Genomic DNA, 24,279 nt, shown 5'->3' on the forward strand with positions numbered 1-24,279 from the left:
CAGTCCGAGCATGCCTGCTCATGAATACTGACACATCATTGTAGGATGATGCTCATAGACAGGGACTGATGCCCCAACAATATCACCTGTACAGGATGCATGAATGTAGTGAATTATTGTTGCACCTACACACTACGCTCAGACCAGAAATGACATTTAGCAGTATGAATGACAAAGACGGCCCATGATATGTTGTATGCAGTCCACATTCACAGAGACACAGCCTCCTTATCATCAGGCATGCCTCATGGGTGAATTGTGCACAAAAGAGCAGGGCCCTGCTTCGACTGACAGTGCTGGCATTAGCGTCTCAGTAATGGCCTGCAGCCTGGGAATAGCATGTTTTGGCAGTGTGGCAAGGGGGTTTTGTACAGTGGAGTATAGAATGACATGAGAAATCTGTGATTGATCCATGTCATTGAGTGTGGGTTCAGTATGGCAGACTCGTAGTAGATGCAGATGTCAATTTTCACACACAGTACACTCTTGAATGTATAAGTGGCATAGATGTGGTGCAAGGGACTACAAAGTTGTGTGGTCACACAGGACAAAGACGAATATAGTGCACAGCAAACACACACAATGTGCAGTGCCACTTTGCATTGGGTGAGATGACAGCGCCCGTTACATGACAGTGTCTTACAAAGACACAGTCAATGACTGTCACTCACTCACTCATGGCCTGTCATTGGCTGACACTTCATATGACAATGTCATGTGAATTGCACTGTCATCACACATAATGTGATTTGCCATTCATTGTGATAGGCATAGAGAAAGGGGCTCACAGCCATGTGAACACAAGGTGCAGGGTTACCTGGTGTTGTCATTGATGTGACAGACCAGATAGTAACAGTCATATGTGTTGTCACATTTTGGCAAAGCAAAGGGAAACCATCAATGAGAGCATTGTGAAATGGCCTGTGCACATATTTTTGCTGCATACTTATCATGTCATTGATTGTACATGAACTACATTCTGCACAATAACATAATGGACTGTGCAGTCCTGATCAGGTTGCAGAGTCACATTTAAGCAAAATGTGGCAGTGGTTCGCATATTGGGTGGATGGTGAGCATGCCGATGGTGAAGGAATGCATGCAGGCATGTCCCAATGCATTGTGCATTGGTGGGAGCGTTTTGGCAAGGACATCACTGTTTGTCATGTCAGGCATGCACCATATCTAGCAATGGAGAGAAATGGATGAGCAGTCTGCATATGTGGTTTCCCATGACATGGTTATCAAGTACAAATTTGTAATCATGTATTGTCTGTCATATATCGATCTTGGTAGTTTATGTGGATTTGTACGGCTAACTGATGCTACACTAAATGTTACAGTGTCCCATGTGCAATACTTGCCCCTGGGTTGTGTGATGTGATGCTTGTTGCATGGACCATCAGTCAATGTGCACTCCACTTTTGTAGGTCTATGTTTACACTAAAAGCATGGACAGGACTGGGGGTGGTGGGTGCAGCATGTCAGCAAATGCCACACATCCAAGGCTTCCAGCCAACAGTGTGCCAAGTAACAATGTCAAATGTATTTGTGTCCAGTCATTTGTGTCTTTCTGCACCTTGACGTACATGTGAATGTTTTTCATGAATTTTGTGTGTCACCTATGACAAAATACAATACAACAGCTTCCTTAGAAACCCCAATCCTATTAGCTTTATTGAATTGGTGATTGATTTGTTTACAATGAACTGGCGTACAAATCTATTTTGGTGTATGAACATATGTAACAAACTCAATGAACTTAAGTGTACTCTTATTGAGAGTTTTTGTTGAGATTGGATTGTGGGATCCGATGTGTTGTTTTAATATATGTAGATTATGAATAAAGTTCTATTTTCTGACAGATAAAATTGTTTGTGTGTCCACTGTCTCGTGGCTGAGATAATTCTGGAGTCAAATTAAAGAAATATTCCTTTTCTGTGAATTAGGTTTTTTATAGTAGTGGCATCAGTAAGCCGTTCATGTTGGAGAGAGGGGTAACCAGTGTCTTTATTTGTTTATGTACCTTTTGAATTGTTTCCCAAACAGATACTGGTCCCCCAATAACAAAAAATCAGGGAGAATACCCATTAGTTTATTACCAATGAAAACCAGGCCATGGCACTGTGTGGACTGGATCCACTGCCACCAAGACAACCGTCTCCAGATCCACTGCAGGATGAGGGGCCAGGCACACGCACGCCCGCTCAACCACCTCTGCCGTCATGTCCATGAGCCCATGCAGGGATTCTTTTTATTTTTATTTATTTTTTCTTGATTTTTGTGGTCGACTCATGTGGATATGGACACTCACCATCTCTCTTCCCCCTCCAGAGTGGAGGTTTTTTTACTTGCAGTCCAGGACGGACATTTTTTTTTTTTTTACCTGTCTGGTGTGGTCTGATTTATTTATTTATTTTCCTTTATCAGGATAGACAAATTCTTCTTATGTGTTCATACCCCTGTCCAGGATGGAAGCATGTGTTGTTATTTCCCATGTCTGAGATGTTTTTATATTTTCTTTCCGACTTTGAGAGATGTGCTGTTGCCCTCTCAAGGGACTAATGAGTGCAGTACTGCAAATACAACCATGAACAGTGGTGTCAACTGCCATGGTTGACTTAAGAACAACAGGATGACATGTGCAGGTAACAATGGGTTGGTGGTCCTTTTGCACATATTTGCAATATACATGATTTGCTGCTATGGCTGGTGACATACAATGTCCCATGTTGTTGCAGTGATCCAGATTCATCCAGTGACTGCACTCCATGGGAGTGCCACCCTGCACCCTTTCACCTCCCTAGTCCCCATGCCCTCTGACAGGCACTGGCCCTCCATTCACAAACATGGAGCTAGTTTCCGGTGGAGGTGATGAGGGAATCACATCTGGGCAGCTCTGTCAGCAGGTAAGGATGAGCACTGTCTATCGTGTTATATCTTTATTTATGGTCACCACGATCTTTGCATGAATTCTCACATATTTACGTTCTGCAGGTGTAACCGTTTGCTCACGGTGAATGTCAGTGCAGATGTATGTTTGTCCACATGCATGTGTGTGGATCTACCCTTTCACATCAAGGCGTGTGCATGGTACTTGAGGTTGCAATTCCAAAATTGACAGCCAAATAATGGGAATGTGCAGCACTTATCATATTTGAGCCATTGGCAGTATTTGCCACATTCTGGATATATATCCTCATTCACATCATGCATCGGTTGTTTACCACTTGCCTCACTGACCGTTATGATGCCTTCTTACTGGCACCCCTCTCCTTCCCTAGCCCCATGTGACCTACGACTCCTTGCAGGGTTACTCCCTGTCCACACTATTCTTTGACCTATGCCAGAGCCCACTCGACACCCTTGTCCACTCACATGACCTGCCCTGGTACAACGTCCATTGTCAGTTCTACACGTCATTGACTACTCCCCTTCATGGTCTTTCCTATGGTAACAGAGATCTGCCCATTTGTCTCCATTCACTCCACAGACAAGTTTGGCACACTTTGTGCATCTAGGGTTGTACTAGTTAATGTATGTGTACCCCTGACAGATTTTACCTGTGTACCCCAATCAAGACTCTTATTTGTTTGTTTGTTTGATTGTTTGTTTGTTTGTTTGTTTGTTTATTGACTTATAATGTGCACCAGACCCAGAGGTAACCGGGCGCAGCAGAGAAGAATATGCAAGGCTTACAAGGTAACAGGAATCTCAAAATTACAATGTTACAGACTTTACAGGGATACATCAAATTTACAGTGGTACATCAAATGTGCAAAGGGACAGGAATGTACAGTATACGTGCTTACAAAGTGCAAATATAGGCAGGTGAGTGCTGGCAGTTAATAAACAAGATGCAAGGTTAGCATACTGTATTCAAATTAAACATTAGTTGATAAACTTCTAGAAAAATACATATATACAATCCCAATGGGCTAAGGATTACAGGGGTGTCTGATCAGGATGACTACATGTTATTGGAGTTCATATGTTTGATTAAATTCCTTCTGAAGTGTGGGAACGGTTGGTCAGCTCTCAAGTTGTGTGGCAAAGCATTCTAAAGTTTGGCCACTGTCACAGGGAAACTGATGCCGCCAATTTTGGCCAGTTTAAATCTAGGTACTATCAGACAGTTTGAGTTGCCAATTCTTGTTGGTCTATTAGAAATGTTTCTCTTTATTTTGTCCATCAAGTAACTAGGCGCTGCATTATTTAGAGCTTTGTTGGTCAAAGAGATCATTTTTAGGTGAATTTTATTAGCAGTCGAGAGCCATTTGTACTGGAGTCTAAAGGAGGAGATATGTTCCCTTTTATTTATGCCAAGTGCCGCTCTAAGGGCATTGTTTTGTAAGATTTGGAGCCTTTGCGTGATGGATTTGTTGGCACCGCTGTAGAGTGCATTGCAGTAGTCTAGTCGTGAGAGTATTAAGGCTCTCGGCAGAATCATACAGCTGTCATTAGATAAAAAGGGTTTACCTGTTCTTATTAGTTTACAGGTATAGGCTTTAGTTGAAGCTAAGGAATTGACCTGTTTAGTAAATGACATGGTAGAATCAAGCTAAAAACCGAGCGTTTTTACTTCCCTCGAGACCTTAATGACGTTGCCGTCAATGCTGAATGCTAAGTAGTCAGGGCCTAGTTTGTTGATATTTGCCTGAGAGCCCAAGACGATTAACTCTGTCTTATCATCATTCAGGCAGAGGCCGTGGGATGCCATCCATGCCTGAATGATAAGGTACACCCTATTTACCAAATTCCTGTCTCTATTATGATCCCAGGAAAGTGGGAGGAGAATCTGTGTATCATCTGCATAGTTAGTGTAGGTGATACCTAGATGGTCCAAATCATCGAAAAGAGATTTGGTAAATATGTTGTAGACAGTTAGGGAGACACAGGAGCCCTGGGGGCCTCCACATGTGATAGGTGTAGGGTCTGCTGCTGCTGAGGTGGAGAAAACTCTCACAGTTCCCTCGTTCAGAAAGGATTCTATCCATTTGATAGCCTGGGTGGAGAAGTGAGCAGGAGAGTCTGGATGTCTGCAGAGGACCTTGTGGTCCACAAGATCGAATGCAGCTGAGAGGTCAAGTAAGAGGAGGAGTGCCATCTTTCCTTGACCGCTCAGTTCATCTATTTGGGTCTTTAAATCAATGAGGGCTGTTTCGGTACCATGTAATGGGTGGAAACCGGATTGTCTGGCTCCCATTAACTTATGTAGTTCAAGGTATATTTGAATTTGTGTGTAAACCACTTTATCCAGTATCTTCAATAGAAATGGTACCGTGGTAATCGGTTGGTAATTCGTAGGTATAAGAGGGTCTAGTGACTGCTTCTTGAGGAGCGAGAGCACACAGGATTGTGTTAAGTTGGCAGGGATGTTGCCTGTGGAGAGGGAAGCATTAATAAGTTTGGAGATGAAAGGTGATAACTCTCTGGCCTCATCTTTTATTAACTGAGCTGGGCAGATATCGCCTTTACAATTAGAAGGCTTGAGGGATAGGATGATCTTCTCTACCTCTATAGTGGAAGTTTTAGTGAAGGAGAATTTATTAGTGTGACCGTTGGGGATGGCACTAGACAGTGACTGAGGCTGGTTGGGAAGGTTTAACGACTCTTTTTTTAGTTGGATTTTGTTTTGGAGAGTGTTTATTTTATTTGGAAATGCGTATTGGATATCTGCACACCAGGTCTGATCCCTAATGCAGATGTCTGGTGTGACAATTGGTGACTCAAGTTCTTTTAGTATGGAGAAAAGTTCTTTCATACTCGAGTTAGAGTTAGCAATGCGATCGTTGTAGGAGTTTCGCTTTGCCAAGCAGACTTCATTTTTATAGTGGCGAGAGATAAAGGTAAGGCTAGCCTTATTCTCAACAGTTGGGAATTGTTTCCACATCGATTCACATTTTCTTTTTGTTAGGCGTAGGGCCTTAAGTTCAGGCGTGAACCATTTGTTTAGATGGGCCTTAGGTTTATTCGTACGCATTTTAAGTGGGGTAATTTTGTCCATAGTGTCTAACATGATTTTATTGTATTTGTGGACTAGATCACTAGGATCTAGGTTGTCCGGTAGTGCATTTAACGTTGGGAGGATAGCAGGAATGATGGTGTCTACTGTCATATTCTTTTTATTTCTGGTTGGGCAGGATGGTGCCGTAGGTATGGCTGTGGTAGAGGGTCGGGTGGTTAGGAGGTTGAAGGATACGAGAGAGTGGTCAGTCCTTGATAGTGGCGAGATGGAAGAGTTGGAAACTGTACAGTTGGAATCGACAACCCAATCTAGTATTCTACCCTTCAAATGGGTCGGATTGTTAACTTTTTGTGATAGTCCTAGAGAGTTGAGAGTATTAGTGATGGTCAAGGCGTGCGTGTCAGCTTGGTCATTAAATCCTAGGTTAAAGTCCCCTAGTACCAGCAGTTGTGAGGTGGTTTTGACATTATTGGTTAATAGGCTGTGTAGATCCTCCTCAAAGGTCCCAAGTGGGCCAGGTGGTCTGTAGATAAGGTGAATGGTTAGTAATTGTGTATTATTTATGTGAAGTTTAGCGGAAAGGGTTTCACAAGATTGCAGAGTTTGGGTAGGGACTAATCTTAGCGCTAAGTTTATTTTTGGATATGATGGCAATGCCTCCTCCCCGGGAGCCCTCTCGGTCTTGCCTCGATATAGTATAGCTGTCAAGGATGGCTAGCATAAGTGACGGCCCTGCCGCGTTGTGTAGCCAGGTCTCGGTTATAACAATGAAGTCCAGGTTGGCTTCAGTGATTAGGTCAGCTACATCAAGGGCGTTAGCAACTAGTGATCTGACATTAAGGAGTGCTCCTTTGTAGGAGAGAGCTTCAGTTTCCCTTTTGTTTTGTAAATAATTAGGTATACTTCTAGTACTAGTCTTATGCTTGGTTTTAAGGATTTGGGAGTTTGTGGTGGCTGATGGGACAAGAAGGAGATTGGTGGCGTTGCATTCTCTATTATTTTGGTGTTTCATTACGCGTTTAATGCAAGGGAGAAATCTTCTGGGCAACTCATGTAGTTTGTTAAGTCTAGCGCATAATTTATTGTTTCTATCATTGGTAGAACTGGGCAGGGAGGCATAGGCTACTAGTCCTGGTGCAGAATAGTGATGCGGGTTGATGTGGTCTACATTGTTGATTGAAACTGACATATTTGGTAGGATAAGTACTGACTCCCATGGGGGAGTTCCCCTGTGGCCGTCCTGGTTATTAGTGAGTGTAGACAAGGCTATTATGTGGAGGATGCTACCTAGTCTTAACATTATGCAAAGCCACTGCGGTGGAGATATATCAGGTTTTTGGCAGTTGGCTAATATAGGCGAAGAGGAGGCAGGATTTCAGGCGATCTATATGTGATTCTAAGTATGCTAAGAAAGTCAGGCAATCTGGAGGCAGTTGCTAATGATATTAAGGTAAATCAGGTTCTTAGGCAAACTAGATGCAACTTTGCTATTGTAGCCAATAAGCAAGCAGCTTCCAGGCAGGCTTGATGCACTTTGCAAGGGTAGTCAGGCAGTCAAAATAGGATGTAGTTTACTAATGTGGTCACGGATACGGAGGAGTCTTAGGCAAACTAAGTGTGATTTTGCTTTTATAGTCAATATGCCAACAGGTTTCGGCAATCTAAATGCAGATTACTGGAGTAGTCAAAGTAAAGCAAGTTTCAGGCAATCGAAGTGCGCTAATACCATTATGGACAAGTAGGGCTGGTATCAGGCAGTATGCATACAATAGTACAAATATAGTCTACCTGCAATTTACCAGAGTAGTCAAAGCAAAGCAAGTTTTAGACAATCTAAATGCAATTTACTGGACATTCTAAATGCAATTTACCGGAGAAGTCAAAGCAAAGCAAGTTTTAGACAATCTAAATGCAATTTACTGGACATTCTAAATGCAATTTACCGGAGAAGTCAAAGCAAAGCAAGTTTTAGACAATCTAAGTGCAATTTATTGGGCAATCTAAATTCAATTTACTCGACAATCTAAATGCAATTTACAGGAGTAGTCAAAATAAGGCATGTTTTAGACAATGTAAATGTTCATTATTGTCTTTGGTATTTTCTCTACAGCTGGATGTATTACATGAGTGCATTTTTAAATGATGTGTTCTTCAAATCCAGCACTGTCAGTGACTGCACGGTGTGTGTGTGTATATTGTGGGCACATGCATGTGGTTCATTGGCCAGTCCCCCAAGTTTCTGTTCACCTGTTGTCTCTGTAGGTGTTGCCAGTGCACCCTTTGATCTCTGCACAATTACTGGGACTATCACATCCATGGCATGTGATCTGTTGGAGGGTGAGACAGCATTTGGCTATTATTGTCATGTACATTTACTGTGGTGTCCAACAGGGGGGAGTTGGTGGTTGGTGCAGGATATGGAGATGTGGTTGAATTGACTTTTTGTGTGGATGTTGCAGAGATGGGTGTTGCTCTGGTTTACATTTCATGGTGGGTTGAGCATGTTGTTTTTTTTTATGAGGAGCTGAGGATTGCCCTTTCATAGGTGACTGTTGTTTCCCAGTCTGCTCTTCCCCCTCACCCATTGTCCTTCCTCGCTCCCAACATGTGCTATTTTTCCATCTATGTGCCTCCGGGCTCTCAGACCATGCTGCACTTTTCCCAGTGTTTCTGTCTCTAGCTTCCTCTCTTCACCAACGTCTCTGTACCCTTACCCACTGTGCCAGCATCTCTCTCATCATCTCCCCATCAGCGAGTTTCCTCCTTGCACCACAATTCCCCTATCCCTCTCTCTCACTCTCTCTCTCCACTCTGAGGCTACACATTCATCACTCGGTGTCCTATCTCCCTCTCGCCCTATCTCATCCTTAACATCAGCTCCCACACTTGTACTTCCACTCGCCAGACCGTCGCCTCATTACTTGGTGTCCTTTTCCTCCCCTGCATCCATGGGTGACCCAAAGCCATGCATGACACCTGGTAGTGGGTAAAGAACTTCTATGCCTGCAATCAATCTCCCCACTTGTGCCCGCATCCCGGGGCTGACTGACACCTGTTTCCAGAGTGCATGCCATGCTGTGCTTGATATCTGTTTGCTTCACTGCCAGTGATTTCTCTGTTGGTGAGTTTTGTTGTCATAAGATTGATAGTTGCTGATGCTCTGTTATTTGTACTTCTGGATGCTGACACTGGGTGGTCACTGGCAGTTACTGCGAGGGGTCAGCAATGCGAGGTTTGATATTTGTTCAACATAATCAATTTTATTAGAACAAAAATAACATCAAAATATCTCACTCTTCTTACTCTACTTTGGGTTTCCCTGCCTAACAAAACTAAGGGGAACACTCCAACACAGGGGTTCTGGTCCTCACACAAAAAATTCAATACAAAGAAAATAATACATGGCAATTCAACAACAGAAACCAAAATGGTTACAGTTCATTGTGAACCTTTTCAATAACCTGGGTAGACTCTCGTCCCCAGGATTCAAGGTTATTTCGGCTTTACTGTTCATCCAAAGAAAAAGAAATACAGAACTCCACAGAGGTAGCAAAGTGTCAATTCAGGTCTTGAAGTTCCAATGACAAGGTAAAGTTCTGTTAACCAAAGTTCCAATAACAAAGCTGCCTTTCCTGAAGAAAAACAGACTTTTCACTTCTTAAGAATAGCATCAATGTTGTTCCCTGTCACGTTGCTTTTTTACCCTTTCCAGAAGACTTGACTCGTTTCAAAATAAATACAACTTCTAGAAGGTCAGGGGAACATAGATCTCAGTAAACAGTTTTTATTCTTCTATTAATCTTGTGATAAAACTACAGATTCAGTATCAGACTTTGTGTAATAATGTATATTTTCCAGGATGACTTTGCTGTGCAACTACTACTTTTACTTCAACTACTTCACTTCTACTAGCGTTTAATATGAGGACAGTCTCCTTTGCTCCACAGCATTTCACTTTACTTGTATCACTGAAAATTTGCATCCATAGATAGACCACAACTGCTTCAATAGTATTAACACTCCAGACAGACTTCAACAAGACTCACTTCATGGTACTTCAATACCTTTGAATGGGAAATCCACCATTCCTCTGAATAATCTTCTTCAAAGGTGCAGCCTCTTTGCCTCTCTTCTCTGCCTGCCACAGTAACCACCCAAGTTTGCCTTTAAAACCAACTTGTCTCTCACAGTCTTTGGCAAAATAGGTTGTGTAAACTTCAACAATTTTTAAGAGTTTCCCTTTCCCAACCTTGCATTCACTTTCTCTGCCACCTGTTTAGCCAATCACACTAAAGCCTTGGTGCCACTCTCTTAACTTTAGGTCATTTATGTATGTATTTATTTATTGTGCATTTATTGCACATATTATTTGTATGTACCATGCTTGTACAGTGATGTCTTAAGCAAGATTGAACTTATATTGGGCTCACAGTATTGAAAATATTGTGTTTTGGCACTGAGAAAGGTTGTTTTCAATGTCAATAGGGAAAATACTCTTTGCTTGCTCTTTCTCTTCGATCGAGTTAACAAAGACACAGGGCCTCATTCTGAGGTGGCCGGTAAGGGGTTAACGGCGCTGGTAAGGGTGCTGGTGCCGTTAACCCCTTACTGCCGCATTACGAGGTCCTTTAGCGGGTCTCTCTAAGAGCGACTGGTTTTACCAGGCGCCCTTAGTGGGAGCTGCTAAAGGACCAGCATGCTAACAAAGGGCCCGTTATTAATGGGCCCTTTGTTAGCATGGTCCCCATTGCCATTGAGCCCTACGGGGGCTCGGATGGGAATGGGGATGGGTTCCCTGAATGGGGAAATACTGGGTCCTCCAAGGTTGGAATGGCCCGGTAATTCCCCATTCAGGAAACCCGGACCCGGTATGCGGTAAGGGGGTAGCCATGGCACTAATAGCGCCATATCGACCTCCAACCTCGGAATGAGGCCCACAAAGTTTAACCACTTGTCTTCTTATACAAGCTGCAATTGTTCATAAGAATAAAGAGTTAGAATTCAGTGTTCTTTCAGGATTCAAAATTAGGCACAAACGACCACTTCTTAATAGAGTTTTCAAAGGTTAAAGGTTCAATAATGTCTTTCACACTGTTTGCTCTGAACAATGGAAGACACGTGACCACATTGGAATACAGTTTATAAAGTTGAAGAGTTTAACAATGGTCTTTGTAACATTGGTTCTTCGCGCTAGTGAGAGGTATGAATCATTCGTTCACATGCGAGTGCTATTTTCCCATTCTCCCTTTGTGTATAGACTTCAATGAACGCCTCAGTACACTTTAACTTATATGCAAGTGAATATTTGAACTGGATACTTTTACCGGAAGTGCTTGCACAAGGAAACAGAATGCCAGGTTTCACTCACTGGCTTCTGACATCCTTGCTCTGCAGATTGACCAACTTCCACAACGTTGGGCACAACTTCGATTGGTTCTGGCATCTTAGAGACACACATCCTTCCTCGCTGAAGAAGTCCTCGGTCCGGCCAATCGACTTTGTAGCCCCTCTTGCTCCTGAGACTCTCCACTGGCCTGTAGCTCCTCAATTTCAGTCTCCAACATGGCTCCTGCCCAGCAATCACAGCAATCAAGCTTACATGGGGAAAGACAGTCTCTCTGCACGTCTTCTTCTGTGGAGCTTCTGCACTTTAGAGTTTGAGAAACCAGGACCCTCTCAGAACAAGCAGGCAAAATCTGCTGCATCCATTCTGGCATCCCTCAGGTACTCCCATTTCTGCTTCATTTGCCAGAACAGTGGGCATCATTACGGGTCTGGCAGTAACCCTGTCGGTGCTACCGGTGGGTTGCTGCTGGACCTGTAAAAGATTACCTGCGCCTGACTTCCTTTGTCACCAGCCTATTCAAAGTCTGGCGGCTGGGAAGTCAGGTGCTGATAATTTTGTTAATCCTCGTTCCCATAGATTTTTATGAGAATGGGGACATGTGAGCACCAGCACCATTAGCAATGGTGCCGGTGCTCCCGTGACAAGTCTGCCTAACATGGCTGCTGTGCCCAGCACGGTCAGACATGTCGGGCACAGCTGTTCTGGCAGGCAGACTTGTAATTTGCTGGTCCAGAAACAACTGTGCCAGTAGGCATACCGCCACCATTGTTTCCAGACCGTCAAACTTATAATGAGGCCCAGTGTCTTCTTCCTTCTGCCTCTGCTACTACAGCGCTGACTACAGCAACCGTTCCAGCTCCTTTTCATTTCCTCCACCTGAGGGGGTCTCCCAAGTTCCTTCAGGGGTGGGCTATTAGCCATAATTGCCTGACTACTTTGACAATGTACCTCCTCAGCCTTCTTCCTAATCCCAGTACTCATGCGATTATGGGACATGTGGTCCCCAACAACAAAGTTATTTCTTTTAGGTTTTTGCTTGACTTTAGGGGTAGATCTACTTCCCTTAAAATCATTTAAAACGGATCATTTAGAATTAGATATTACAGTAGAAGGCAATTTATTTAAGATAACATTTCCAGATTCTTTTTACATTACAACCTTGGGAGTAAGGAGGCTGTTTTCCATTCGTAAGGCTTGTTCAGAGTTCATAATGTTTTTGCCCGTAACCTTAGATCTTGTATGTGGGTCAGACACATTATATTAACAATACGCCATTACCTGTTTTGGTAATTTAGAAAGGTTCTTCCTGTGTCTCATCCCGTGGAATCTCCTCACCACCCTGGGCCTTTTCTCCTGCCAGGTAAACCTCCCCGCAGTGCACCACCCCCAGGTTTAGGATCAGGAAACATCTGTCTTTCCCTGGCCACCTGGGAGGAGACTTTAGGCAGGGTTTCAGTGAGGGGTCTGTAGGATTCTTCACACTACCTTTTTCCTTATGGGAGTTGTCAAGGCTGTCCAGTTTCTTTACTTTAGTGGAATGAGTGTCTTTACAAGCTTAGAATGTTGTTTCAGGGGCGATGCTGGGGATACAAGACAAGGGGGGGCCCTTGTGCAGGTACGTTGTAGGCACTCAGGGGGCACAGGTTGTGGAGTCATCGGTGGCATGGTTTCTGGCACTATGTGGGGTGTTTATTTTTGCCTTTGACTGAGGTGAGGAGGTATAGCTTCATGGGTCAGGGACACATGGTGATGGTAGGCTGGTGAGACTAGGCTTGTGGTTTTTCCATGGCAATCAGGGGGCACTGGTTGTCGGGTGATTTTTGCAAGGGAGGCTGTCACTCCAGGGCATTTATTTATGAGTTATCCAGAGGTGATCAGGTCTGGCTGCGGCGGTGCCGGGACACATGGTGATGGGAGTCTGTCGAGTGATTGCTTGCAGTTTTTGCATGTGTCTTGCCACATGTGCAGCATCCCATTCACTCAGCTTTTCATGGCATATCTAGCCACGCTGGCAGCCCACTCCTACTTCTGCCCCTTCTGGGGGTGCTGTTCCAAGACAAATCCACACACAGCGCATCATTGCACTCCATTTGAGGGTTCCCAGGTTCACCACAGACACCAGGCACACGCCATTGTTCTGGTGTTGTTGTTTGCTATGAGCACATGTGCCATGCATGATACACCTGCAGATATGTTGCTGCTTGTTGACAGCTGTTCTTTGCATCTCAACGCTTCCTTCAGTTCCCAGCACATTGCTCCCCATTCAGTCCAGTCCCTCTGAACTCTGTCTTCCCTTCTTCTTGCCTGTTCCTTCCTCCCTTTTTTGTGGCAGTCTCCTTGAGCTCCATTCCTCATTCCTTTATGTTGTCTGCTTGTCTCTATTATGCCAGTTGCCTCTGTGCCCTGCCTTCCTGTATGACTGCTGCCTCTTTGACCAGCTGCCTTCTGCGGGATCCTGTCTTCACTGCAATTGATGAGATGTTTGCATTCCATCATCTTGGTGTTTCCATCTGCTCCCATGCCAGTGTGTACTGCACTGTCCTGATGCCATGATAATCAGAGGATGCCATATTGTGGCATTGGGAGTGCTTCCAAGTGCATCATGGGTTTCCAACCTCTCAGTGATCTCTATGTGGGAGTCCTCTCACTGTCATTCTGACTCCAGTTGGATCAGCTTGTTCACAATATCCCCTACCAGAACAAGGGGTAAGTGGTACCTGGTCCTTTACAGCATGGCAATCAGGGGGGCACACAATGTAAGTGATGTGGGTGAGGAAGGTGTTAATGTGTGTGTTTTTTTACTTACATCGGTCTGAAGTTGGCAGGTCTGGCTGCATGGGTGGCTGGTGAGTTAATTCTTGCATTTGTTGCATGGCATTCGGTGGGGCATGTTTCAGTGTAATTGGGGGCATGGGTGTGTTACCTGCTCTGACCTTGTGCTGGTTTTGTGTACTGAGGCATTCTGCGTGGGAAGATGTTTGCAGGTATTGTGGAGGACAGTGCTGTTGGAGGCCTGCAAGCAACAGGTCAGCAGAGTAGGCTGGCTTGTGAGCCTACCAAGGGGAGGAAGGATTAATTCCAGGGTAAAGCTGCAGCATGCTCACAAGGGGAAATGTGTGAGGTGAGATGTGCTTCTTTTCTGTATTAAGCCTGCAATGTTTGCATTATGTGTGATTATTTTGACGTAGATGGGAACTGTGGGCATTATTGTTGTGAATGAATGGGGTGACCACTCAAGCTGTATATTGTTGTGAGTCATACATAGGGTGGCCAGGGCAGTCCACACAAGTGTTAGTTCTGGATTACATTGTGTGCTGTGCCTTCCTACTCGTGTTCTCATGTGTGTTGTTGTGGGTTCTGTGTGCACTATTGTTGGTGATGGCCATGTGACTGTGGTCATGTGTTGTGTGCTTTGGTGTGTGCAACATGGTCGCTCATGTTTTTGGTTGCTATGACTGTGTCAGTGCTTGTTGCAGTTTATTTTCGGGCTATGTCCACGCACAGTTTGCCTCTCCCAGACACACATTCTCATGATTTTGTTATGGGCACGTTGGAATGGCCCCAAGTCATCATTGAATGGCAGCAGTATTGTGGCTTCACTGTGTGTGATCCACAGGGTCTGATTTTCATGAGAAGTATGTTTGCATAAGCTGATTGGTTGCTGATATACTTATGTGTGATGTCATCTTTGATGTCCTGGGTGTTAGTCTTAGCAGTGCACGGTGGGGGCGCGAGTTATGATTGCTTAGCTTACCATAACGGGCGAACTTCAGGGGTTTTTCGGTTTTATTTGGAACCATAACGTCCCTTTAACATCGTTTTTTTACTGAATTTCATAGGTTTTTAGTAGCGCAACTTAACAATAACGTCCCTTTGACAAAGTTTTTTCACTGAATTTCATAGGTTTTTGGTAGCACAACTTAACCATAACGTCCCTTTAACAAAGTTTTTTTACTGAATTTCATAGGTTTTTAGTAGCACAACTTAACCATAATATCCCCGACTTTATATACATGTAACATAGAACATACTGAACCCCCAGCTAGTGATTTTGTTCTCCGCGGACTCTGCGAATGTCCGCGGACAGACGAGGACAACAGCAACACTACCCAAAAACTCAGGGGGTATCTTAAATTATTATATCATGCCATATGAACACTGCACAAGTTCAAAAACCAGCACAAAAACACATTATATGTAGTAATAAATAAGAAGTGTAACCTATATATGTAGCACATCAACCATCCATTTAAATACCATATGTACTAAAATCAAATATATCACAAGAAGAAAATTAGGCTTCCAACATAATTCCCTCACAGAAACTGCACAACTAGGATCAACAGCAGAGCTACAGACCAGTAAGAACACAACTTACCAGAAGCTAGTAAGTGTACTTCATTTTTCTTATATATTTCTAAAACTTCTGTATTAGATACATAAAAAATTATATATTTTTCTTTTCTCACAGAAATGTCCAGTACTTGGCTTGAGGAGAATTTCCCACGTGAGGAAATGTCTGAAGATAGTGAGCCTAATGGTAGATACTTCTCTATATAAGCCAATTAATAAGCATTACTTTATGTACACTTAACATATATATCTTTTTTTTACAGACCATACAAACATTGAAAATAGTACACCAAAAGATATATTGGATAAGATTCTCCAGCGCATGGAAGAAAAAATGGACATGCTTATGGTAAATTTCAACAATTTAAAAGTTTGTGAAGTACCAAATAAAAGAAAAAAATAGAAACCATTGTCCCACATGTACCTGTCCCCCCTCTCCATATCCCAGTCAATTATCCCCAAACCCTCTCCATGAAGAAAAACGTTTTGATGAGACTTCATCTCCTCCTATCAATCCTCTTGAAATCCCAAATTCTCCTGTGTTTGTCTGAGTTTCTGCTTCCCCTTCTCTTTCATAAATTTTACATCTATGTATAATAAAGCAAAAATATTATCAGGGTAATTCATAGAATTTCGCAGAAAAGTGTCGCAAGTGGCTGGCGCAGAGTGTCCGCGTGCTATTGTCTGCGCCAGGCGCGTGCACTAAAACCGATTTCCGCACACAGCGTATTCATGGATTTTAGGCTCCCAAACCAGCCGTGGCGCAGAGTATCGCAGCGACCCTGCAGCAGCGCCAGTAACGCCCCCAAGAACGCCCTTGCGCAAGGAAAAGCCATCAAAATCGCAAAATCATCGCAAAGGGCTGCGCTAACCCTGGACCAGTTTACAGGGCTGGCAAACAAGGAACGCAAAGCGGGTAACGTTTATATCAGGGGTACGCTGGAAGTTTTACACGCGATTAGCCAGGGTACATGTATTACAGGGGTACGCGGGAAGTTTTACACGCGATTGGCCAGGGTACATGTATTACAGGTGTACGCGTGAATTTTTACACGCGATTAGCCAGGGTACGTGTATTACAGGGGTACGCGCGAATTATCACACGCAATTTGGCTGGGTACGTGTATTACAGGGGTACGCGTGAAGTTTTACACACGATTTGGCTGGGTACGTGAATTACAGGGGTGCGGGAATTATCACACGCGATTTGGCCGGGTACGTGTATTACAGGGGTGCGCGGGAATTATCACACACGATTTGGCTGGGTACGTGTATTACAGGGGTGCGCGGGAAGTTACACACGCGATTAGGCTAGGTGGGTCCTCACAGGTGTTCCCTGTACAGCCTCCACGGCCCCTGCAGGCAGCCCACAAAACAGGGGACTACCCTGCACACCTCCTCATGTCCCCCAGCACCCCCACCCCCCAGCACTGTGGGCCACCCTCCACCAGGCCCCCACTCATGTCCCCTTGCACCCCCACCCCCCAGCAGTCATGGGGCAGCCTCCACCAGGCCCCCACTCATGTCCCCTTGCACCCCCACCCCCCAGCAGTCATGGGGCACCCTCCACCAGGCCCCCACTCATGTCCCCTATCACCCCCACCCCCCAGCCACCAGGGGCAGCCTCCACCAGGCACCCACTCATGTCCCCTATCACCCCCACCCCCCAGCAGTGCAGGGGCAGCCTCCACCAGGCCCCCACTCATGTCTCCCACCACCCCCACCCCCCAGCAGTGCAGGGGCAGCCTCCACCAGGCCCCCACTCATGTCTACCACCACCCCCACCCCCCAGCAGTGCAGGGGCAGCCTCCACCAGGCCCCCACTCATGTCTCCCACCGCCCCACCCCCCCAGCACTGAGGGGCACCCTCCACCAGGCCCCCACTCATGTCCCCTATCACCCCCACCCCCCAGGCACCATGGGCAGCCTCCACCAGGCCCCACTCATGTCTCCCACCCACCTCACCCCCCAGCAGTGCGGGGGGAGCCTCCACCAGGCCCCCACTCATGTCCCCTTGCACCCCCACCCCCCAGCAGTCATGGGGCAGCCTCCACCAGGCCCCCACTCATGTCCCCTTGCACCCCCACCCCCCAGCAGTCATGGGGCACCCTCCACCAGGCCCCCACTCATGTCCCCTATCACCCCCACACCCCAGCCACCAAGGGCAGCCTCCACCGGGCACCCACTCATGTCCACTATCACCCCCACCCCCCAGCAGTGCAGGGGCAGCCTCCAGCAGGCCCCCACTCATGCCTCCCACCACCCCCACCCCCCAGCCACTATGGGCAGCCTCCACCAGGCTCCCACCCCTGTCTACCACCACCCCCCAGCAGTGCAGGGGCAGCCTCCACCAGGCCCCCACTCATGTCTACCACCACCCCCAACCCCCAGCAGTGCACCCCCCAGCCACCATAGGCAGCCTCCACCAGGCCCCTGCTCATGTCTCCCACCACCCCGCAGCCACCATGGGCAGCCTCAACCAGGCCCCCACCCATGTCTACCACCACCACCCCCGCCAGCAGTGCAGGGGCAGCCTCCACCAGGCCCCCACTCATGTCCCCTATCACCCCCACCCCCCAGCCACCATGGACAGCCTCCACCAGGCTCCCACCCATGTCTACCACCACCCCCAACCCCCAGCCACCATGGGCAGCCTCCACCAGGCCCCCACTCATGTCTTCTACCCCCCACACCCCCCAGCACTGAGGGGCACCCTCCACCAGGCCCTCACTCATGTCTCCCACCCCCCACCCCCCCCAGCACTGAGGGGCACCCTCCACCAGGCCCCCACTCATGTCCCCTATCACCCCCACCCCCCAGCCACCATGGGCAGCCTCCACCAGGCCCCCACTCATGTCTCCCACCCACCCCACCCCCCAGCAGTGCAGGGGCAGCCTCCACCAGGCACCCACTCATGTCCCCTATCACCCCCACCCCCCAGCAGTGCAGGGGCTGCCTCCACCAGGCCCCCACTCATGTCTCCCACCACCCCCACCCCCCAGCCACCATGGGCAGCCTCCACCAGGCTCCCACCCATGTCTACCACCACCCCACCCCCCAGCAGTGCAGGGGCAGCCTCCACCAGGCCCCCACTCATGTCTCCCACCCCCACCCCCCCAGCACTGATGGGTACCCTCCACCAGGCCCCCACTCATGTCTCCCACCACCCCCACCCCCCAGCCACCATGGGCAGCCTCCACCAGGCCCCCACTCATGTCTCCCACCCACCCCACCCCCCAGCAGTGCAGGGGCAGCCTCCACCAGGCACCCACTCATGTCCCCTATCACCCCCACCCCCCAGCAGTGCAGGGGCAGCCTCCACCAGGCCCCCACTCATGTCTCCCACCACCCCCACCGCCCAGCCACCATGGGCAGCCTCCACCAGGCTCCCACCCATGTCTACCACCACCCCCACCCCCCAGCATGTGCAGGGGCACACTCCACCAGGCCCCCACTCATGTCTCCCACCCCCCACCCCCCCAGCAATGAGGGGCACCCTTCACCAGGCCCCCACTCATGTCTCCCACCACCCCCACCCCCCAGCAGTGCAGGGGCAGCCTCCACCAGGCCCCCACTCATGTCTCCCACCACCCCCACCCCCCAGCAGTGCAGGGTCAGCCTCCACCAGGCCCCCACTTATGTCTCCCAGCACCCCCACCGCCCAGCAGTGCAGGGGCAGCCACCACCAGGCCCCCACTCATGTCCCCTATCACCCCACCCCCCAGCACTGAGGGGCACCCTCCACCAGGCCCCCACTCATGTCCCCTATCACCCTCACCCCCCAGCCACCATGGGCAGCCTCCACCAGGCCCCCACTCATGTCCCCCTGCCCACAGGCCCTGACAATCCTCAAGCATGGGCCTCATGGCCAGCCACCACAGCCCAAAGACACAACCAAGTATTACATGCACCCATGATACTACTCCAATGGAAACAATGTAAATCAACACATGTGTCTCACACACACACAATGGTTGCAAGTGAACCTGAAAACCCATATCATGACATGCATGAAAACAATGAGATGAAACCACACATTGAAGAATGAAAAAATCCAAATAATGTATTAATAACAACAGTAATGGCAATCAAAATGAAACAGAATACACAAGTAAAAACAAAAAAAAAACAAAATCAAGCTGCCTGTCCCTTTTCAAATTAAAATCAATAAATGATAATCCTAAAAAATGTCTTCCAAAGTTCTAGTCCATAAAAAGAAATGAAGGGAAAAAAAGAAAATGAAAACCATTGCTCCATGGAAAAAAATATCCATAGTAAAAAAAATATCCAAATCCAAAGTCCAATTATGTACAAAGTATTCAGGGTCCATCCTCCCAACAGAAGAAATGAAACCTACCAAAAAACCTATCTAAAATGGAAATATATACAAAAGGTGGAGCAGTGTTCATCGACTCCAAATAAAAATAAACTATAAAGGAAACCTATCACTAAATAACTATATACAATGGCGGCGGGCCAGTCCAGCGGCTCACTTAGTGGTGTTCCGGGCCAGGGCATCATCAAACTCCTCGTCTATGTCCCGGAGGTGGTCCTGTTCCATGGCCCCGAGAGTCTGCAGGGAGGCCGACATGTTCACCCCCAACTCCCTGCGGATTGCCTCGAGGCACTTGGCCCGCCTCAGGGCCCTCTGCATGGAGTTCTCCACCCTGACCATCGTGAGCCGCGCCTCTTCTGCCCGCCGCTGCTCCGCACCTATCTGCTGGCCCAACCGCTGCCACACGGAAGACACTTCCCTTCCAGGGTCCTCCTGCCCTCCAGCCGAAGCCTGCCCCTCCGATGTTGAAGGCCCCGAGCTATCGTGGCTCACACCTACAGCCTCCTGCTGCTGCAGCTGCTGCTGTCCATGTGCCCTGTCCGATGGTGCCTGCACATCCTCCTCCAGTTGGGGTGCAGTCGTTGATGTGGCCACCCCTGCTGGACGTCTGACTCCCGACTGTGGCAGGGATCTGTTGTCCACCAGCCTGGCCGCACGGTCGGAGGCAGCTCCACAGGGCACCCAGGTGACACATGGGTGGGAAGATGGCATGGAGGACGACTGGGGCATAGGGGGTTCCGTGGAGGAGGGGGTCGGAACAAGGTCCAGGAAACGGAGGAATCCAGCCCTGGTGAGCTGTCCCAGTGGGTCAACGCAGTCAACGAGCCATGCAAAAAGACGTGCAGACTCATCATGAAAAGACTGCAGGTCAGCTCGCATGGCCCTTTGACGCGACGCAACGCCACCCCACCCTGGACAGGCTCAACCTGGTGCAGGATAGCCACATCCGCAGGGAGAGGAAGGCCAGGTGTTGTAAGCCAATCCCCTCCCTGAGAACGGGTCTGGAGGTAGGCATCCCCGCTGGTGCAAGATGATGCAGTGACAGGAGCAGGGACAGGATTGCACACAGGCACCTCCGCGGTGGCCTGTGCTGCCTCCTGTCCCAGATCCTGCACTTCACCACTAGCACCAGTGGAATCCCCACCTCCAGACCCCGCCTCTGTCGCTTGCACGGCCTCCTCCTCCTCCAAACCCCCCACCAACCTGGATGACTCCGTGCCATCTTCCTCCGTTGGGCCCTGTGGGGTCCCAGCTGCCCATTCTGCTGCCGAGGAGTCCAACTCCAACCTCTACCTCTTGGACCTCCCCTCGGCAGCTGCGGCCTGAGACACGGCACTGGACTCCTCACTCCCCGACGAGATCAGAACCTGGGAGGGGATCCGGGCCTTGCGTCTCCGGCTGGTGCTGCGACCCCTGCCGCTGTGCTCCACACCACCTTCTCCGCCCTCTTCATCAGTTGACGCTGCAGACAGGGAGAAAGAAAACACAGGCATCAGGGCACTGTCCAATGGACTCATACACACATGACAGTCATACATGAGTGGCATTGGTAAACCTCAGACATGGCATCACAATACCCAACACACATGTCATTTCAACTTGCACACATGAGCCATACCACAGGCATATTGCAACAGCCAGCACCATCCATTCACATACAACAGCATGAGCAGACAAAGGTCATCCACACATCACATGCAACATAGGGAGTACACTACACATGCACACACACCACCAAAATTGCATGCATGTGTACACCTCCACCAACTGTCGCAGTGTTCCGATCGACATCCATGTCACACCTGACAATCATTCCTCCTCATCCTGTGCTATGCAAGCCCACACACACAAGCACCATCCATGTGTCACACATGAGACCCCTCGCATGTGTCGCCCTCACGGCCCTGTACACCCCCCCTACTTGCCCACATAAAAATACATGTTCAACCTGCACACTCCTGGCGCACCACACGCACAGCTTACAATCAGTATGCATGTACACTTACTCCAGACGGGTCTGCCTCTCAAGGACCTGGACGTGGAGCGCTGGGGATATGCGTTCCAGGACCCTCATCTGATCTTCCGACAAGTGGCCCCGGCGCCCCTTAGCATCCGCTGCCCTCAGGAGGCGCCGGGCCTTGTTGAGGGTCCTGGACCTGAAGTCCTCCCAGCGCTTCCTGACACGTTCGTAGTCGCGGACTGCCACCTCCTCCGCGTTGATGGCAGTCACGATGTCCATCCAGATCCGAGTCCGTCCTTCCTTGTCGGCGCGCAACCTTCCGAAGAGGGCTTCATACTGCCCCAGGACATGCTCCACCAGGACACCAACTTCGGTGGCAGTGAAGCTGGTGCCCCTCTGCCTCCTTGGCCGGGGGTTGCCACTGGTGCCAGATGTTGCAGTGCCCGACATGGCAACCCCAGAGGCAGGAGTGGGTGCGCAACTGGGTCCTGGGGCTGGGCTGTGGGGCGATGGAAAAGCAGTCGGGAGTCTTCGGTTCCAGCAGGGGTGGTCACAGCAACAGCACCCCTGGCTGATGTGCAGGCAGCAAATGGCAGGGCACGTGGGCAGCAGGCAGTCAGGCAGCAGCAGATGGCAGGTGGGAGCGTGCTCAGGGCTCTGGGGGGCAGTAATTCGGCCTTCTGGGCAGGAGCGTGGTCTTCCGTGTGTGAACGCGTGGCCAGCTTGATACGGAGTGATTTTGCAGGTGAAAATCCTGCACGTCTGCGTGTAATTCGAGGAAAGGCCCTTAGCGCGTAAGCACGTCAGCACACGTCTGTACATTCATTGGCCCAAAGGCCACCAGCGTATGTGGGTCTATGAAGTGACGTGCACGTTGAATATGGCACACGTTTGAAATGTTGCGTGTTAAAAAAAATTAAAGACACGTCCCAGTGTCAAAGCGTGTAATTGGTGGAAATAGCGCGTACACGCGGAAGTGACAAAGCGTGTAATTGGTGGAAATAGCGCATACACGCAGAAGTGACAAAGCGTGTAAATGGTGGAAAAAGCGCATACACGCGGAAGTGACAAAGCGTGTAATTGGTGGATACAGCGCGTACCCGCGGAAGTGACAAAGCGTGAAATTGGTGGATACACCGGGTATACGCGGAAGTGACAAAGCTGTAATTGGTGGAAATGGCCCTAGCGCGTACACGCGGAAGTGACGCTGGACATTTGGGCCTCCATAAAAGGTACGTGTAGAACACCATTTCCTTGTACGTGCTTTTCGTGGAGAGCGAGTGGGTGAATTCTGTACTTCTTGTCGTTTCACACGCGATTTACTTCACGGCGTTTCAAGTTCGTACTCCCTGTTACCTCTGACAGCTTTTTCTCTTTTTTCTCTTTTTCTGGTTTTCCTGGGCCTGTTCCCTCAAACAGTGTTCCCTTCTACTGTTGTCCTGTCTCCTCAGACAGCGTACAAATCTTCTTTTGGCGGGGGTGTTGCCAACCAAACGCGCTTCTTTTTCACGCTCTTTTTCCTGGCAGACGGTGAGTCACGCACGTATCTAACATCTGTGCTTGCCCCGTGTGTAGCCTACCCCTTCAGAGGTCATTCTAGGCTGCGTGTGACACGCATACGTTCATTCTTGTGTTACTGGGTGCCACAGCGTAGTGCAGGTTTTTTTTTCCGCACACGTGGTCTAGGAGGGGTTGCGTGCACGTCATCTCCCTTTTTTGGGCTTCCTGTGCGTTGCATGACCCGTCATCTTTCCCCAGGGGTCACATTCAGCCTTGCTAGAGCACTAGGGTACAATTACCATCTGGTACCCAACCCCTTTGACCCCCAATTGCCCAGGACAATAGTTTACAGCCGCTCCCATACGCACATTAACATCAGTGCCATGGTTGGGAGGCAAGGATTCCGTAAGGGTGGCAAAGGTGGACGAGCCACAAGTGGTGGCCGTGGTGGATCCGGTAGGGGACGTGCTCGTTACTTACAGGGTGACCCTGTCCCCCCATGTGTGGAGGACCAGTCAAGGGCACCCATAATCCCCCCCCTGGTTGAGGCTGATGTGGCTGACACCATCCATGCTCAGCCCTTGTTGGACCAGCCCATTGTGGCACCAGACCTGGCTGACTCCATGGCTGACTTCCAGGTCAGCAGGCCTATGACACGTGCGCTGGTGCACGTTGATGTCATCAGGCCACGTGGATCAGGGGCAGCAAGGTCATCTGCTGCCCCAAGTAGGCAGGGTGGAGAGGCTGCAGGGGCACCTGCTGCTCCATCCACCCCAGCTCTCACACACCCAGCCAGGGCAGTGTCGGTCCTAGTC

This window comes from Ambystoma mexicanum, chromosome 11, assembly GCF_040938575.1.
Source record: "Ambystoma mexicanum isolate Mex_15411 chromosome 11, UKY_AmexF1_1, whole genome shotgun sequence".
Lineage (NCBI taxonomy): Eukaryota > Metazoa > Chordata > Amphibia > Caudata > Ambystomatidae > Ambystoma > Ambystoma mexicanum.